The 16,291-nt window shown below is 43.7% G+C and overlaps 1 protein-coding gene across 3 annotated transcripts in view; it reads left to right on the top strand.

The window, feature by feature from the left end:
• Nucleotides 1–1,093: 1,093 nt before the first annotated feature.
• Nucleotides 1,094–16,291, top strand: part of LOC132384833 (oxysterol-binding protein-related protein 7-like) — a 121,662-nt gene continuing 106,464 nt past the window's right edge. For all 3 annotated transcript variants that reach the window (XM_059956401.1, XM_059956400.1, XM_059956399.1), the window contains exon 1: nucleotides 1,094–1,219. The gene's annotated coding sequence lies outside the window, so the exon portion shown is untranslated. The remainder of the gene's footprint in view (nucleotides 1,220–16,291) is intronic.

Here is a 16,291-nt window from a genome sequence, read left to right as displayed (position 1 = left end):
ACTTTATTAGTTACAGAAGATACCAAATGAAGTGGCCACTGACTGTATATATTGCACACAATTGTGGTCCCATCACAGACTTTTAACTTGAAAATAACCCGTGTATGCCACTCACTCCTGCTTGCCTGTTGACTAGTCTTCTACTTGTGCGAATATTAAGTCCAACGCCATGGACACTTTTGAATTAACTCTTTTTGAGGAATTTTGTTAAACCTTTTCTCGATGTCCAAATGCAAATACTAGTTCAGCTCTAGCCACTCTGGTGAGGTCATCTTCAAACATGTTTCCTCAAACACGAAAACTGTCTGATTACATTATGATGTTCCAAATGCGCTGCCACTAAGAACTTTAAAAGTTTCCAACTTCATGGGATTAACCTCTGATGACCTTTGTCTCGATGACACTGATCTAAGAGCGTAATCCCTTGTTTTACTGCAGATTTCCAATTCTGTAATTATTTCACTTTACGCACATGTTTAACCGAAGATTATTCATTCCTTCCGCCATTGCTTTGATAAAGCGGTCTAATCTATTTTTCTATTGGCTCCAAACCTATCGGGCCATGGCCATTGGTTAAATTCAGACGTTTTTACATTCTCATTGGTTACAACATACATCCTTTGATGTTAGCTACCGTGTCCCTCTGTTCCCATTGGCTCCTATCGTTAACTTTTGCCTGCCACAATGTTTACCATTTCTTGCAACGTTTTCTTTTCTATTGGCTGTTACAAGTAACCCATTTCCCCATTGGCTGTGACAGGCACTTCACTTTACCGTTAGTTGATTGATCTTGGAAGGAGGGGCCCGATTGACAGTGGGCACGGCGTTGACACTGACTGACAGGTGGCGCGATTAATCATGATTGACACCAAGGGCGTGGAGTCGTTTGAACCCTGATTGAAGTTTATTTGAGATAACAGCCGTAAATACTTGGTAGGTCAGACGGCATCTGTAAATGAAAGCTCCAAAGTTATCGGCTCAGGTTCATGACCTTTTGTATGAGCTTGTTTCGGCAGAGGGTGTGGTTTTCGTTCTCTGATCGACAGGCGCGGCGCGGGATTGAGACGTGGGCGTGGTCAGGACGATGATTGACGGGGAAGGGTGGCGGAACGGACCCTGGCGAGCGGACACGGAAGAGCTTGCCGGCAAGCGAGCGCTGAAGCTGTTGCCGCGGGAGAGAGGAAAGTATTTCAGTGCCTGGAGCGGCGAAAATTCCTGAGTAAGCGCTCAGTTTTGGAAATATGAGAGGGGCTTGGGCGGACTTTGCAGGACACTCGCCGGTGACCTGCTGGAGTTGGAGATTTGACCTAGTTGTACCTGAAAACGCTTTCCTGGGATATATTTTTATGCTTTTTGTTCACCCCTTTTTTTTTCACCGGGAAGAATTGCTTGCATTTGTCTGAAGCTGTGACTTTCGAGAGGGCTCCCGCTCTTCTGGGTCCGGGTTTTGGCTTCTGAGTAAGGTTAGAGGGCTGGCGGTGGGGGGCTGCCTGCAAGGAGGGAGAAGGTGTACCGCTCACGGGAACGTAGGGAGGAGTTGTTTTCACAAACGGCCTCTGTCCCTTTGCAATAACTCTAATGAAAGATGAATGCTGTGCCCAGGAGTTGGGGCAGGTTCTTGGCAATGCTTTGAAGCGGGGAAAATGGGTCAAGGGCTTGCGGCGTGCGTTTTGTGTTCGGAATTTCCTCGTGTGCAATCGGTTTACTGTCTTGGCTGGTGTTCACAGTTTCTGTTTGATTTTCTCTCTCCTCCCATTTCCCCCGAGGGGAAAGAGTGTCAGAGAGTGGCGAGCACCCAAGATACGGTTATGTTTTCATGCGCTGCTGATTAGACCTGTTTTGGGTTTCTGTCATTAGCTTGGAGGTAGGGTTGCTCACTTGAGTTAACCCGCAAGTACTTTCTCCTCAAAGGTCCCAGTTATAATGGTTCTGCATTACCTTGAAGCATCCTGTGATTTGGAAAGCAAATCCTGACCAGGTTCCCCACTCCCGATCGGCTGAGTAACCCTGACTGGATATGTTTTGTAAATATCAAGAGGGCTGGCTGAAACTTGGTTTATTGCATTTGGATGGTTTAGTTCAGTTGTTACTAGTTTCACCAGCCTGCCATATCTGATCCTGCTTATCACAGGTGTCAAACTCACCAGAAAATGTGCTATTCCTAGATGTGTGATATGGAGGTTAGGGCTTCGCAGAGTGTTGCTAAAGCTGGCCTCCAATAGAGTTGGTTCGAGAAATAAGGGACTTAATGGTTCCCCTGTGGAAGAATTGGTATCAGTTTGGAGAAAGGTCTTCAGACTCTTCACAGGGGCAACCGTTAGAATGAGTTACTTTGGATGGGATCGGCAACATGGGTTTTTGTAACACTGATCTGTGTGAAGTTTCCCCTCAAGCTGGAATACATCTGTGTTAGGGATGTAGACTTGCATTTCTGTAGGACATTTCATAGACTCAAGATGTTCCAAAAGACTTTGCAATCAGTGAAGTATTTCCCAGGGTGGAAATGGCTAACAAAAGGGGGCATAATTTTAATGTATTGTGGGGGGGGGATGGTTGTCAGGTTCCTGCCAGTGATGGTGGTAGAGGCAGATCCTTTAGATATTTAATAAACTCTTAGGCAAATGGATGATCGAAACACGGAGGGTATGAAGGTGGAAAGTGTGAAATTGATCTTGGTGTAGGTTAAGAGGTCAGCACAGCATCATGGGTGAAGGGCCTTGTACTGTGTTATAATCTATGATGTGCAGCTACCCTTATCCCATAGGAAATTTATGCACACTGTTCTGCAGATGCCAATGTTATAACAAGCAGAATGTTCTGGAGCAGTTGCATACAATGCCTTGAAACAATATTCAGCCCCCAGCCCTTTGCTCACATAAGTGAAAATTACAGCCAGAGATTTTGATCAATTTAACTGAGAATTTTTATTTGTGAATCACATGCTCCTTATTTCACAGCATTCATCATTATGTGTCACATCATACGATGAAGGTGATCATGGTCTCATGATTTTCTACAGAAGTGGTTTACCATTGCCGCTTTTTTTTAACTAGATGGGTGACCCCTGCCATTATCAATGCTGTTCAGAGATTTTCTGTCTGGGGTCAGTGATAGCATAATCAGGATTTGTGATTGGCAACAACTACTCATATGACCATCCACCACTTGCTCTCATGGCTTCACATGATCCTAATTGGGGGGCTAAGCAGGTACTACACTTTGCCCATGGGTAACCTGCAGGCTAACAGAGGGAAGGAGCGCCTTACACTTCCTTTGGTAGAGGCATGTCTCCACCCCATCATCTATTTTTAGAATATAAATGGAAAATTGTAAAGAGTGAAAAATTAAAAATTCAAAAACTGAAATGTTAGCAGTTCAAAAGTATTAATCCCCCTTTGCTCAGTACTCAGTTGAACCACCTATCCCAGCTATTACAGCCAGTAGTTATTTTGGATAAGTCTCTCTTGGCTTTGCACAATGGGATGGAGCAAGATTTGCCCATTCCTCTTTGCAAAATTGCTCAAGCTGTGCCAGGTTAGTTGGGAGCAGTGGAGGACAGCAATCTTGAGATCTTGCCAGAGATGTTCGATCAGGTTAAGGTCAGGGCTCTCACTGGGCCACTCAAGGACATCAATTTTCTTCATTTGAAGCCACTCCATGGTTGCTCTGGCAGTGTGCTTTGGGTTGTTGTCCTGCTGAAAGACAAACTTCCTCCGTAGTTAAAACTTTCTGGCAGAGGCTAGAAGGTTTTATCCAGGATCTCTCTGTATTTAGCAGCATTCATCTTCCCATCAGTCCTGATCAGATTTCCATTTCCTGATACTGAAAAGTAACCCTATGGTATGATCCACCATATTTTACAATAAGGATGGCATTACCTGGCTGGTGCGCAGTATTAGATTTATGCCACACATACCACTTAATATTGAGGTCAAAAAGTTCCACTTTAGGCTCATCCAACCACACTACCTTCTTCCACATCTTCACAGTAACTTCTAAGTGACACTTAGCAGAGTCTTTACAGGCAAGGATAGGCATTTTATTTTGTGTGGTACAGTACTCTGGAAAAGTATTAGGCTGGGATGCTGAAGACGTGTGCACAGTACTGTAGTATTTTTATGTATTCCACTGTACTGCCACAAAAAAAGTTTTAAAAATCATGACATATTTCACGATAAAGCAAAATTGCAGTCAGCGGAATGAATTTCAGTGTAAAAGGGGGGCAAAATCGTAAAGGGTGATGAATGCAGGACTGATGGTGTTATTTCTGAATTTATGCAGTACACAGAAAAAGGTAAATGAACTTGTGCAGTTAGAGATTGGTGGGTGTGATGTTGTGAGCATCACTGAGCCATGGCTTTGACGAGATTATAGCTGGGAGCTTAACATCCAAGGCTACACATTGTATTGAAAGGTCAGGTGGGTAGACAGAGGGGTTGGGGTGGCTCTGTTGGTTTTAAAAAAAAGACCAAATCTTTAGGTGACAAATGATCAGAAGGTATTGAATACTTGTCGGTAGAGCTAAGAAACTGAGTATAAAGACCCTGATGGGAGTTGTATACAGGCCTCCCAATATTAGCAAACACGAGGGCTACAAATTACAATAGGAGATAGAAAAGGCATGTCAAAAGGGCAATGTTGCAAGTCATGGGGATTTCAATATGCAGGTAGATTTGGGAAATCAAGTTGGTGCTGGATCCCATCGGGGTATTTGTAGAGCGCCTTAAGACGGCTTCTTAGAGCAGTTCATGGTTGAGCCCACTAGGGGATCAGCTATTCTGGATTGGGTGTTGTGCAATGAACCTGAATTGATTAAAGGGCTTAAGGTAAAGGAGCCCTTTAGGGGGTGTGATCACAATATGATAGAATTCACCCTGCAATTTAAGAGAGAAGCCAAAGGCTGATGTATCAGTATTTCAGTGGAGTAAAGAAAATTAGAGATGTGAGAGAGGAGCTGGCCAAAGTTGATTGGAGGGGGACATTAGCAGGGATGACGGTAGAGTAGCAGTGGCTGGAATTTCTGGGAGAAATTTGGAAGGTGCAGGATAGATGTTCTAGAGGCAGGATAGGATGACACAACTGTGGCTGACAAGGGAAATCAAAGCCAACGTAAAAGCCAGAGAGGTATTACAGCAAAAATTAATGAGAAGTTAGAGCATTGAGAAGCTTTTAAAAGCCAACAGAAGGCTGCTTTTAAAAAAAAGTCAGAGGGAAAAGATGGAATATGAAGGTAAGTTGGCCAGTAATATTAAAGAGGATCCCAGACTTTTCTTCAGATAGATACTAGACCACAGGAAAAAGATACTGGAGACGTAGTAATGGGGGATAAGGAAATGGCAGGCAACTGGAGTAAGTATTTTGCATCAATCTTCATTGTAGAAGACATAAGCTGTATGCCAGAAATTTGAGTGTCGGGGGGAGAAGTGAGTGAAGTTGCCATTACTGGGGAGGTCCTTGGGAAATGGAAAAGCCTGAAGATAGATAAGTCACCTGGACCAGATGGTGTACACCCCAGGGTTCTGAAAAAGGTAGCTGAAGGGAATGTGGAAGCATTAGTAATGATCTTTCAAGGGTCAAAAACTCTGACATGGTTCTGGAGGACTGGAAAATTGCAAATGTCACTTCATTTTCAAGAAGGGGGAGAGGGACAAGAGATGAAATTATAGTCCAGTTAGTCTGACCTCAGTGGTTGGGAAGATGTTGGAGTCGATTGTTAAGGATGTGGTTTTAGGGTACTTAGAGGCACATGATAAAATAGACTGAAGTCGGCATGGTTTCCTTAAGGAAAAATCTTGCCTGACTAATCTGTTGGATTTCTTTTGGGGGGGGGGGAATAACAAGCAGAATAGGCAAAGGAGAATCAGTGGATGTTGTGTGCTTGGACTTTCAGAAGGCCTTTGACATGGTACTTGTACATAAGACTGCTTAACAAGAGCCCATGTTATTCGAGGAAAGATACTACCATGACTGGAGCATTGGCTGGTTTGTAAGAGGCAAAGAATGTGAATAAAGGGAGTCTTTTCTGGTTGGCTGCTGGTGACTAGTGGTGTTACACAGACAGAGCTCTGTGTTGGGACTGCTTTTTGCGTTATGTGTCAATGATGATAGAATCTGTGGCTTTGTAGCCAAGTTTGCTATGATGATAGGTGGAGGGACCGGTAGTGTGGAGGAAGCAGGGAGTCTGCAGAAGGACCTGGACAGATTAGGAGAATGGGCAAGGAAGTGGCAGATGGAATAGAGTGTCAGGAAATGTATGGTCATGCTTTGCAGGAAGAAATGAAAGTAGTTGTTTTCTAAATGGAGAAAAAAGTCCAAAAATCAGAGGTGTAAAAGGACTTGGAGTCCTTGTGCAGGATTGCCTAAAGGTTAATTTACAGGTTGAATCTGTGGTGAGGAAGGCAAGTGCAATGTTAGCATTCATTACAAGAGGACCAGAATATAAAACCAAGCATGTAATGTTGGGGCTTTATAAGGCACTGGTAAGGCCTCCCTTGGAGTCTTGTGAGCAGTTTTGGGCTTCTTAGAAAAGATGTGCTGATGTTGGAGAGGGTTCAGAGGAGGTTCAAGAGAATGATTGCGGGTGTGAAAGGGTTAATGTATGAGGACTGATTGATGGCTTTGAGCCTGAACTCACTGGAATTCAGAAGGATGAGGGGAATCCCATTGAAACCTATCAAATGTTGAAAGGCCTTGATAGAATGGATGTGGAGATGATATTTCCTATGGTGGGGGTGTCTCGGACCAGGGGGCACAGCATTAGTAGAAGGACATCCATTCAGAACAGATGAGGAATCTCTTTGGCCAGAGAGTGGTAAATTTGTGGAATTTGTTGCCACAAGCGGCTGTGGAGGCCAAGTCACTGGGTGTATTTAAGGCAGAGCTTGATAGGTTTTTGATTAGTCAGGGCATGAAGGGTTATGGAGAGAAGGCAGGAGACTGAGGCTGAGGGGGAAAATGGATCAGTCATGATGAAATGGCAGAGCAGACTTGATGGGCCAAATGGCCTAATTCTGTTCTGATAATCTGGCCTTGTATGTGAGTGATGATAAACCTTATTCTGATATGGGTCTCTATTGTGGACTGGGAGTGGGAGCAGAGAGAGGGGAATCATGGCTGGAAAAAGGGAGAGGGGAGAGAGTGAGAAGCAGTGGAGAGACATTTTGTAATGATTAATAAATCAATTGTTTGGAGGCAAGTTTGGCATCTGCACCTTCACTAGCCATTCCCCCCTCCACACATGACACTCCTTTTCTGCCACCTGTCCCATACCCCTCCCACGGTGTTCCACCCTCACCATTCCCAGCAAACTTTGCTCCCACCAGATTTACAAACTCATTCTCAAGCCAACATTGACAAATACAGTACTATGCAAAAGTATTATCTATATCTTTATCTAGATATCTGTATCTATAACTTCTTTTGCACAGTGCTGCACATGTGGCATGAATCTTAATACTACGCATCACCAGGTAACACCATCCATTCTGCAAAGTATGGTGCAGGTAGCATCATGCTGTGGAGATGCTTTTCAGCAACAGGGACTGGAAATCTAGTCAAGATTGTTGGGAAGATGAATGCTGCTAAATATAGAGAGATCCTGGATAAAAACCTGCTAGCCTCTGCCAGAAAGCTTAAACTGGGGAGGCAGTTCATCGTTCAGCAGGACAACAACCCAAAGCACACTGCCAGAGCAACCATGGAGTGGCTTCAGATGAAATAAATTAATGTCCTTCAGTGGCCCAGTCAGAGCCCTGACCTTAACCCAATCGAACATCTGTGGCAAGATCTCAAGATTGCTGTCCTCCACTGCTGCTCCCCAACTAACCTGGCACAGCTCAAGCAATCTTATAAGGAGGAATAGGCAAATTTTGCTCCAACATGTTGTGCAAAGCTGATAGAGACTTATCCAAAAAGACTACTGGCTGTAATAGCTGTGAGAGGTGGTTCAACCAAGTACCGAGCAAAGGGGAATGAATACTTTTGAACAGCTGACATTTCAGATTTTGAATTTTTAGTTTTTCCACTCCTTACAATTTTACCTGTTTTTTATTTGGGTTGTAATGTGAAAAAAGGAGCATGTGATTCACAAATAAAAATTCTCAGATAACTTGATCAAAATCTGTGATTGTAATGCTCAGTTATGTGAACAAAGGACTGGGGGATGAATGCTCTTTCAAGGCACTGTATTTATTAATGCATAAGATTGTTTAATCAAGTGCAAATTACCATAGCTGGATAACTATTACAGTCAGTGCTGTGTCTACATTCATAGCTTGAGTTATTTTTTTTGTACAGATAGATTTTTATTTTTAACGCAATACTAACCTTCTGTCAAGAAGAAACTGGTGGTACAGTGATTCAACTAATAGAAGCACTGCCTTACGGTACCCGATTCAACATGAACTTTGTGCTGTCTGTGTCAAATTTGCAAGTTCTCAGTTGGTCTATTTCCACCCACAACTGGAGATGAATTCAAAGAGATGTTACAATGACCTAGTTCCAACCCCCCCCCCCCCCTCCAAACTGACTGGGGATGTAGTGGCATTAGCACTGGACTTCCAGCTGGTTGCTTGCACACTTTCCATCCATGCTGAGCTGAGTGTCGAGCTAGCAACTCAACCTTGTTTTTTTAAAAAAGTCAAATAATATGAAACGGGGAAAGGAACAACAGTATTGCCGCCAGTGCATCACTGAGTGGTGGAATCTGGGGAGAGTTGACGGGAATGTGAGTAATATAAAGAGATTTGTGTAGAATAGATGGTTGACATGGACCTATTGGGCCCAAAGGCCTGTGTGTGTGCTGATCTCTATGGTTCTGATTATAAGCCCTCATTGGGTAAAGAGAAAGATTAGCTTTATTTGCCACATGTACATCAAAACATACAGTCTGAGGATGTGCTGGGAGAAGCCCATTAGTGTTGCAGTGTTTCCAGTACCAGTATAGCTTGCCCACAACGTGCTAACCTTAACCTGTACATCCTTGGAATTTGGGAGGAAACCAGAGCACCTGGAGGAAACCCTTTCACAGGAAAATGTGCAAACTCCTTACAGTTAGCAGTGAAATTCAACCTGGATCACTTGCACTGTCAAGCGTGGCACTAACCACACTGTTACAGTGCATTACAAACTGTAATATTGTACCAATGCCACAGTCTTATTTAAATGTTGTCGGTGGACACTGGGAAGGCTGAAATTTATTTGTCTTAAGTGTTACAATTTAGCCTTTGTCGGGGGTGCTGCTTTCAGAGTGTTATGCATGAGGCTGCGCCGAAGGCAGCTGAAGTGGTTGATCATTCGCTGTTCGTGACACTAAATGCTCAGCTGCACAATGTTCCCAGGCACTTAAATAACTAATGTAAGTAATTGGAGGAAGTGTCTGAGCCAGCTGAAAACTGAATCTGGCATTTTGTCCTGAGGCGTTAAGTCTTGTGTATCCATTCAGTGTAGTCATGCTCCTAATGGAATTGGTGATCTTCCCCTTACTACAGTGGTGTCCTGGGATTAGGAAAGTTAATGTCTTAAGAGCCTCAACTATCTTCCTTGCAATTGGAATGATTTCTCTTTGCCTAGTAACTTTAGCTTGACCAGGGCTCTCTGATGGCATTCTTAGCTAAATGCTGCTATAAGTGGTTGGAATTCAGGTCTTTGACCTAAGGTTGAGATGTCTGGAACCTCGTAGGCCTGGCAAACCCCAAGTTGTGCATCAGAGACTAAGTGCTGCTTGGTATTGCTGTCTGTCAGTGGTTCTCTCCATCACTCTGCAGGTGATCTGAGAGTGGATTGATTGGATAGTAATAGGCTGTGATATGTTTCTCTGCCTTTTTGTGAATGGGCAGTTGCCAGTTTGTAGCAAGAAGCTGGAGAATCTGGAAATCCTGAACAAAAAGCTAGAAGCACTGAGCAGGTCAACCAGAAAAATAAAACTAAAGCGTCAGATCAAGGACCCTTTGTAAGAACTGCGGAAGTGAGAAGCCAGGCTTTTGGACATGGAAGTGAAATGTATTGAAGCAAGTAAGTTCAGCCACATCTGTGGAGCGGGAAGTTACCTGAAATTCAATATTAGTCCCAATGGCTGTGACTAGCCCGGATAAGTCTGACAAGTCTGTTCTTCCAGTTTCCATCAAGCAATCATTGGAACATTGTAGGAATCACTAATTAGATGTGATATCCATTGTTTCGTGGCAGCAGGACAGTTCAAAGACGAATCTACAAATTGCAAAAGTACAAAAAAAGGAGGAAGGGTGAGGTGGAAGTTGTGGATCATTCAGAAATCTAATGACAGGAATACGCTGTTCCTAAATTGTTGAGTGTGGGCCTTCAGGCTCCTGTACCACTAAAGATAGAGGTCAGGTTCAAAGGGATGGAAAATTAAAGTAACAGTTGATCAGATGCTTAGGGTTGCCTTGCAGGCTGAACCAAGCAGTTCAACGAAGCAGTTACCCAATTGGCATTTGCTTTGTGCAATGTATCAGTGATATCAAGAACACTGAGCTAGGTTGGAGGAAGTGCAAGTGAATTGTTGTATCTCCTTGAAGGACTGTTTGAGTTCTAGGATGATGGGAATAGAGAAGATGAAAGGCACCCATCTGTGCTCCTTTATTTTTCACAGTTCTATCTCACACACTCTCTCCTCCCAGCAGAAAAAGGTAGGGTTTCCCTTGTCTTTGCATCCCTCTAGCATTCATTGAAGATGCTGGAATTAAGGAAAGAAAGTTTAGCTTCATTTGTCACATGTACAGTGAAATGCACTGTTTCATGTCAACAGCCAACATGATGTGAGGCTTGTGCTGGGGGGCAGCCCACAAATCTCCCATGTTTCCATACATAGCATGCCCACAGCTCACTAATCCTGTCTTTGGAAAGTGGAAGGAAGCCAGAGCGCCCAGAGGAAGCCCATGTGGTCCTGGGGACTACATACAGACAGCGGTGGGAATTGAACCCCGATCGGTGATCACTGGCACTGTAAAAGTGTTGCTCTTGCTGCCAGGCTACCGTGCTACCTGTACTGGATTCCACCACCTGGTCCATCTTCCCTTCCTCTTTTCAGAATTTTGAAGGGACTGTTGTCTCTTAAACTCTTTGGACCACTCTTCCATGTCCTTCATCCACTCGCCTTCTCACAGCACCTTCCTATGCAACTAAACACTTCTTCAAACTTATTTTCATCTCACCATCCAGGAACCCAAACGCTCAAGTGAAGCAGTGCTTCATTTGCACTTTTATTCTCAATCGAGGATGCTCACTTTATAGTCTGTGCTGCATTGAAAGGTGGGTGGTGCAACAGTTTTGCAGACAAACTTGGGTGACACTGAGTTTTCAGTCTTTGACTCCTGACTGTGTGGCTAGGGACAGCTCAACCGCCATCTATAATTTTGCAGATGACTCCACTGTTTGCAGAATCTCAGATAACAAACAAACAAAAGGCATACTTGTCTTTGACTCTTCAGTTCTCTCTCTCCCACCCAGATCTTTGTCTTCCAGCCATCTGTGCTGTTCAGGGATAGTATATCTTCTGTCTCAACTCATTTCAGCCCTCAGTTTGAATAAAGTGCAAATTAAATTATTTTGGGTAAGATGTCATTTTCTCTTTGCTCTGTATTTCCACAGTTGTGGCTATATCTTTTCAGTTTCAATTTCTCTCTGGTTTTTCTCTTCTGTCTTTAACTGCCAGTTTTAAAACTATTTTTACCCTAATATCTTTAGTCTGCACCCAATCAATAAAGTTCACCTTTTTCCCCTTCTGCCTCTCTCCAAGTTAAAATAGGACTGGCTCTTTAATTCCTTCCCTGCTCTGAAGAAGGATCCTTGACCTGTTTGTGGTGTTTTTCCCATACAAACCCTATACCTTGGTTTCTTAGAATCAAAAAGTATTTCTCTATCTTAATTGTTCACTGAGCCCCACAGAATTGGGGTATAGAACATTCTTTCGCTGAACCATTGGACTGTAGTAATTCCAATTAGAAAGCAACCAGAGATAATTTTGGAATGAAACCCAGTAAGTTCCTGCCTCAGTGGTAGCACTCCTTTTGAGTTAGAAGGTTGTGCTTATGAAACAGCTTCATGTACATATAATATATCAAGTGTAATATTGTGAGAATGCTGCATAGTTGGAAGGCCTGCCTTTGGGATGAGAGCTTGAATCAAGATTCCGTCTGTTCACTTTGGTAATATGAGATCCTGTTACCTTTATTGTACAGGAATAGGAGACCTGTCTGATATTTAATCCTTGCCAGCATCATTAAAACAATACCTATCCAGTTTAGTCTGCTGAAAAAGCACGATAGATTACATTTGTTCAATACTGTCAGTGTGCAAGTTTCTGACTATTCTGGCTCTTGTTATCTAGACCAAATTACTGGTGTTAATGAACCTTCAACCTAACTATACTCCCTCACTACTGCCCCCACCATCCAGGCCGTGCTGTCTTCTCAGTGTTGCCATCAGGAAGGAGGTTCAGGAGCCTTGGATCTCACACCACCAGGTTCAGGAACAGTAATAACCCTCAACCATCAGGCTCTTGAACAGTGTGGATAACTTCACTCGCCCCAAACTGAACTGATTCTATAACCTATGGATTAACTTTTAAGGACTCTATGACTTGTTATCAATATTTATTGTATATATTTTTTTTTCTTTATTTGTGTTTGCACGATTTGTTATCTTTTGCACATTGGTTGTTCTTCTTAGTTTTCTCATTGATTCAATTGTTTCTTTATATTGTGAATGCCAGCAAGGAAATGAATCTCAGTGTAGAATGTGGTGACATTTTTGTACTTTGTCAGGCAGGTGGGGCTCAGCAGTCTTGGATGGCAGTCTGCCTAGGAGAAAGAAAATTTTTGATCTTTAAACCCACGGGGAAGGCTTCAGGAGTAAACCCTGAGGAAGAAATCCGGAGCCGAGGTCCCTAAGGCAGTTTGATGTTGTTTACAACTTCACTTTGGCAATCTCTGTGACAACGCTAGTGCCAAGCTGTATCGGCACTTGCCTTTCCCTTGGACTACATCAGTGACATGGAGAGGGGGAACCCACTGTGTGGGCAACAGCCAGTTCTTCAAATCTTCCCAGCAAGGCTTGCATTCTGGAGAGGACACAGTCCACCAGAGGCGCAAATGCCCTGGGATCGATGGCTGACTACTACTATATGTACTTTGATAATCAACTTGCTTGAACTTTGAAACAGCTTCGAGTCTGTTTTGCCATTTCATCATGGCTGATTTATTATCCCCCTCAACCCACTTCTGCTTTCTCCCATAACCTTTGACATCCTGACTAATCAAGAATCTATCAATCTCCGCTTTAAATATACCCAATGACTTGACCTCCACGATGTGTGGTGATTGGATTGGGGGGGGGGGGTGGGGCAGATTCTGCTGTGTCCAGTGGCAGTTCTGCAGCAGTATCTCAGTTGCTGTTAGTAGGTCTGTTGCTTTAAGACTTGGTTTTAGAAGTGATTGTACCTCGGGTCACCATCTTGAACTGACCATGGGAATCAGTGATGTGCTTGTGCTTGCTCTCAAAATGGAGTTCAGCAGCTGTGCAGTATTTTGCTTGGTTTGGTTGAACTGGACAATGGACTCATTTGTTCAAAGGCATTTCTTGGAGAGATTCCAGTTATTAACTTCCCTTCATGCCTTCTGCTCTCAGAATTTTTTTTCTATTTCTAAAAAGACATCTTTGATTTTCCTGTCTGAAAGTCCTAGATAGCTTATATTTAAATCCCAGTAAAAGGCTTGTTCATGTAGGTTGGCTATACTGCTGGGATTTGGTCTGGAGCCTGTGTTCTGTCGTGGAGTTCGAAGTAAATGGCTCTTAGTTCATGGGAATAGGAGGAGATGATTAGATCCAATGAGCCAGTGCTTCTGTAGTTTTGTAAGCAGACAATGTTACACACTTAGCTGACCATAAGACATAGGAGCGGAATTAGGCCATTCATCCCATCAAGTCGGCTGCGCCATTCTGTCATGGTTGATTTATTATCCCTCTTAATCCCATTCCCCATAACCTTTGACACTTTTACAAATCAAGGAAACTTCTTCTCCTAGAGAGTTGTGGGTGTCTGGAATGCACTGCCTCGGAAGGTAGTGGAGGCCAATTCTCTGGCTGCTTTCACGAAAGAGCTAGATAGGTATCTTATGGATAGGGGAATCAAGGGATATGGGGACAAGGCAGGAACCGGGTATTGATGGGAATTGATCAGCCATGATCTCAGAATGGTGGTGCAGGCTTGAAGGGCCGAATGGTCTACTTCTGCACCTGTTGTCTATATAAGAACCCATCAACCTCTGCTTTAAATATACCCAATGACTTGGCCTCTGTGGCCATCCTTAACAATGAATTCCATGGATTCACCATTCTCTGGCCAAAGAAATTTCTTGGCCTCTCTGTTCCAAAGGGACGTCCTTTATCCTGAAGTTGTTCCCTGTGGCCCTAGACTTCCCCCACTACAGAAAACATCCTCTCCACATCCACTCGATATAGGCCTTTCAATATTCGATAGGTTTCAATGAAACCCACCTTCATTCTTCTAAACACTGGCAAGTACAGGCCCAGAGCCATCAAACACTCCTCAAGCATTAACCCTTTCATTCCTTTGGTCATAGATGGGAGCCATCTCTGGAGGCAAGTGCTTAAAAACAAAACATTATCTGGAATCTAGTTTGGGGAGTACTCAGTGGTATCCTGGCATGTTTGCCTCAAGCAATACCACAGAGACTGACTTTTTTTTGGAAGTTGCTGTGTGGGATGGTCCTTTGCATACACTGGTCACCAATTTTCTCACACAAACAGAAACATTTCACGATTGATATCAAAGTTGTGAAAGGCGCGATATCATGTAAGAGACATGAGACTGCAGATGCTGGAATCTGGAGCAAAAAAGCAAACTTGGAGGAACTATTGGAACAGGCAGCAAGTAGACGGTTGACATTTCTGGTCAAGGCTTATGAAGAGATGTGGGAGGGGGCAATGGAGCAAGAGCAAGCAAGTAATAAGTGCATCCATGTGAAAAGGGGTGATGGAGGAGGGGGGAGCGTAAATAGAGAAGGAGTTGGGAATTCTTAGCTGGAGGCATCAAAGAGCTAGAGGTGATGGGAATTGATAGGAAATTTAAGTGGAGCATGGACCCAAAGCGAAGTGGCGTGGGCAGATGGGAACAGTAGGAGGAGGGGACTCATTGTGGGTGATGGGCAGATGAAGTTGGTGGGGGAAGGGAATGAAATGGGGTGAAGTGGGTGTAGGTGGAATTGAGTAGATTTTATTCCACCCTTCCTACCCCCACCCCCTCCCCCTTACACTCTTTGTCTTCCCTGTGTCTTTCAGTCCAGATGAAAGGTCTTGATCTGAATTGTCAACTGTCCTCTTTCCTCCAGGATGATATAAATGCAAATCATTCCCATCCCCAAACCTTTCCCTGCAGGTTCACCACAGTTTGCATTTGATTTAATGCACCTGCGTGTCTCTGTTTCTGTCACACCAGCCACAAGAATTGGGCAGGATCATATTTGCTGCTGTTTCTGTGTGTTGAGAGGCTATTGTTAGTACTAATCAAAGGCTGATTTAACAATCGAGACGAACGGGCTCCCTTGTGTCCTGTTTGTTGATTGATTTTGTTTGCACTGGCAAACAGCCCACATCTGTTGTGGTAGCTCCCTTTTAAACACCCAGACCAGGAGAACCTGTAACATCTCCTGCACCATCTGCAATACAGATATAAGCTGAGATGGGGACAGTGTTATGAATGCAGATGCTTTCTTGCCATGAAAGTTGCCTTTGGTACTAAACCACAAGATCAGCAGCATACCCTGCACTCGCACGCACAGAGCTCCAAAGTGCCCAGAGACGCTTCAGTGTCACCGTCAACTTAAATTAGCATATTTCAAAGCTCAGAATACATTTGTTAAAAAGTGCATATCTGTCACCATACAACCCTGCCATTTGTTTTCTTGCAGGTGTACACAGATGCATCAGTGTACAAAAGACAATAAATTTTGGAAATAGAAAAGGAAAATCAAAATAATATGACAGTAAATCATGAATACTGAGAGCGTGAGTTGTAGAGTCTGAAAGTAAGTTCATAGGTTGTGGAATCAGTTCAGTGTCGAGTCGAGTGAAGTTATCCATGCTGGTTCAGCAGCCTGATGGTTGAAGGGTAACAATTGTTCCTGAACCAAGCGATGTGAGTCCTCAGGCCCCCGTATTGCCTTCCTGATTGCAGCAGCTAGAGGAGAGCATGGGCTGGTTGGTGGGGGTCCTTGATGATGGTCTGGGATGTATCCACTACTTTCAGTAAGTT

Source organism: Hypanus sabinus, chromosome X1 (genome assembly GCF_030144855.1).
Source record: "Hypanus sabinus isolate sHypSab1 chromosome X1, sHypSab1.hap1, whole genome shotgun sequence".
In the NCBI taxonomy this organism is placed as follows: Eukaryota; Metazoa; Chordata; class Chondrichthyes; order Myliobatiformes; family Dasyatidae; genus Hypanus; species Hypanus sabinus.
This window is presented reverse-complemented; position numbering and strand designations above follow the sequence as displayed.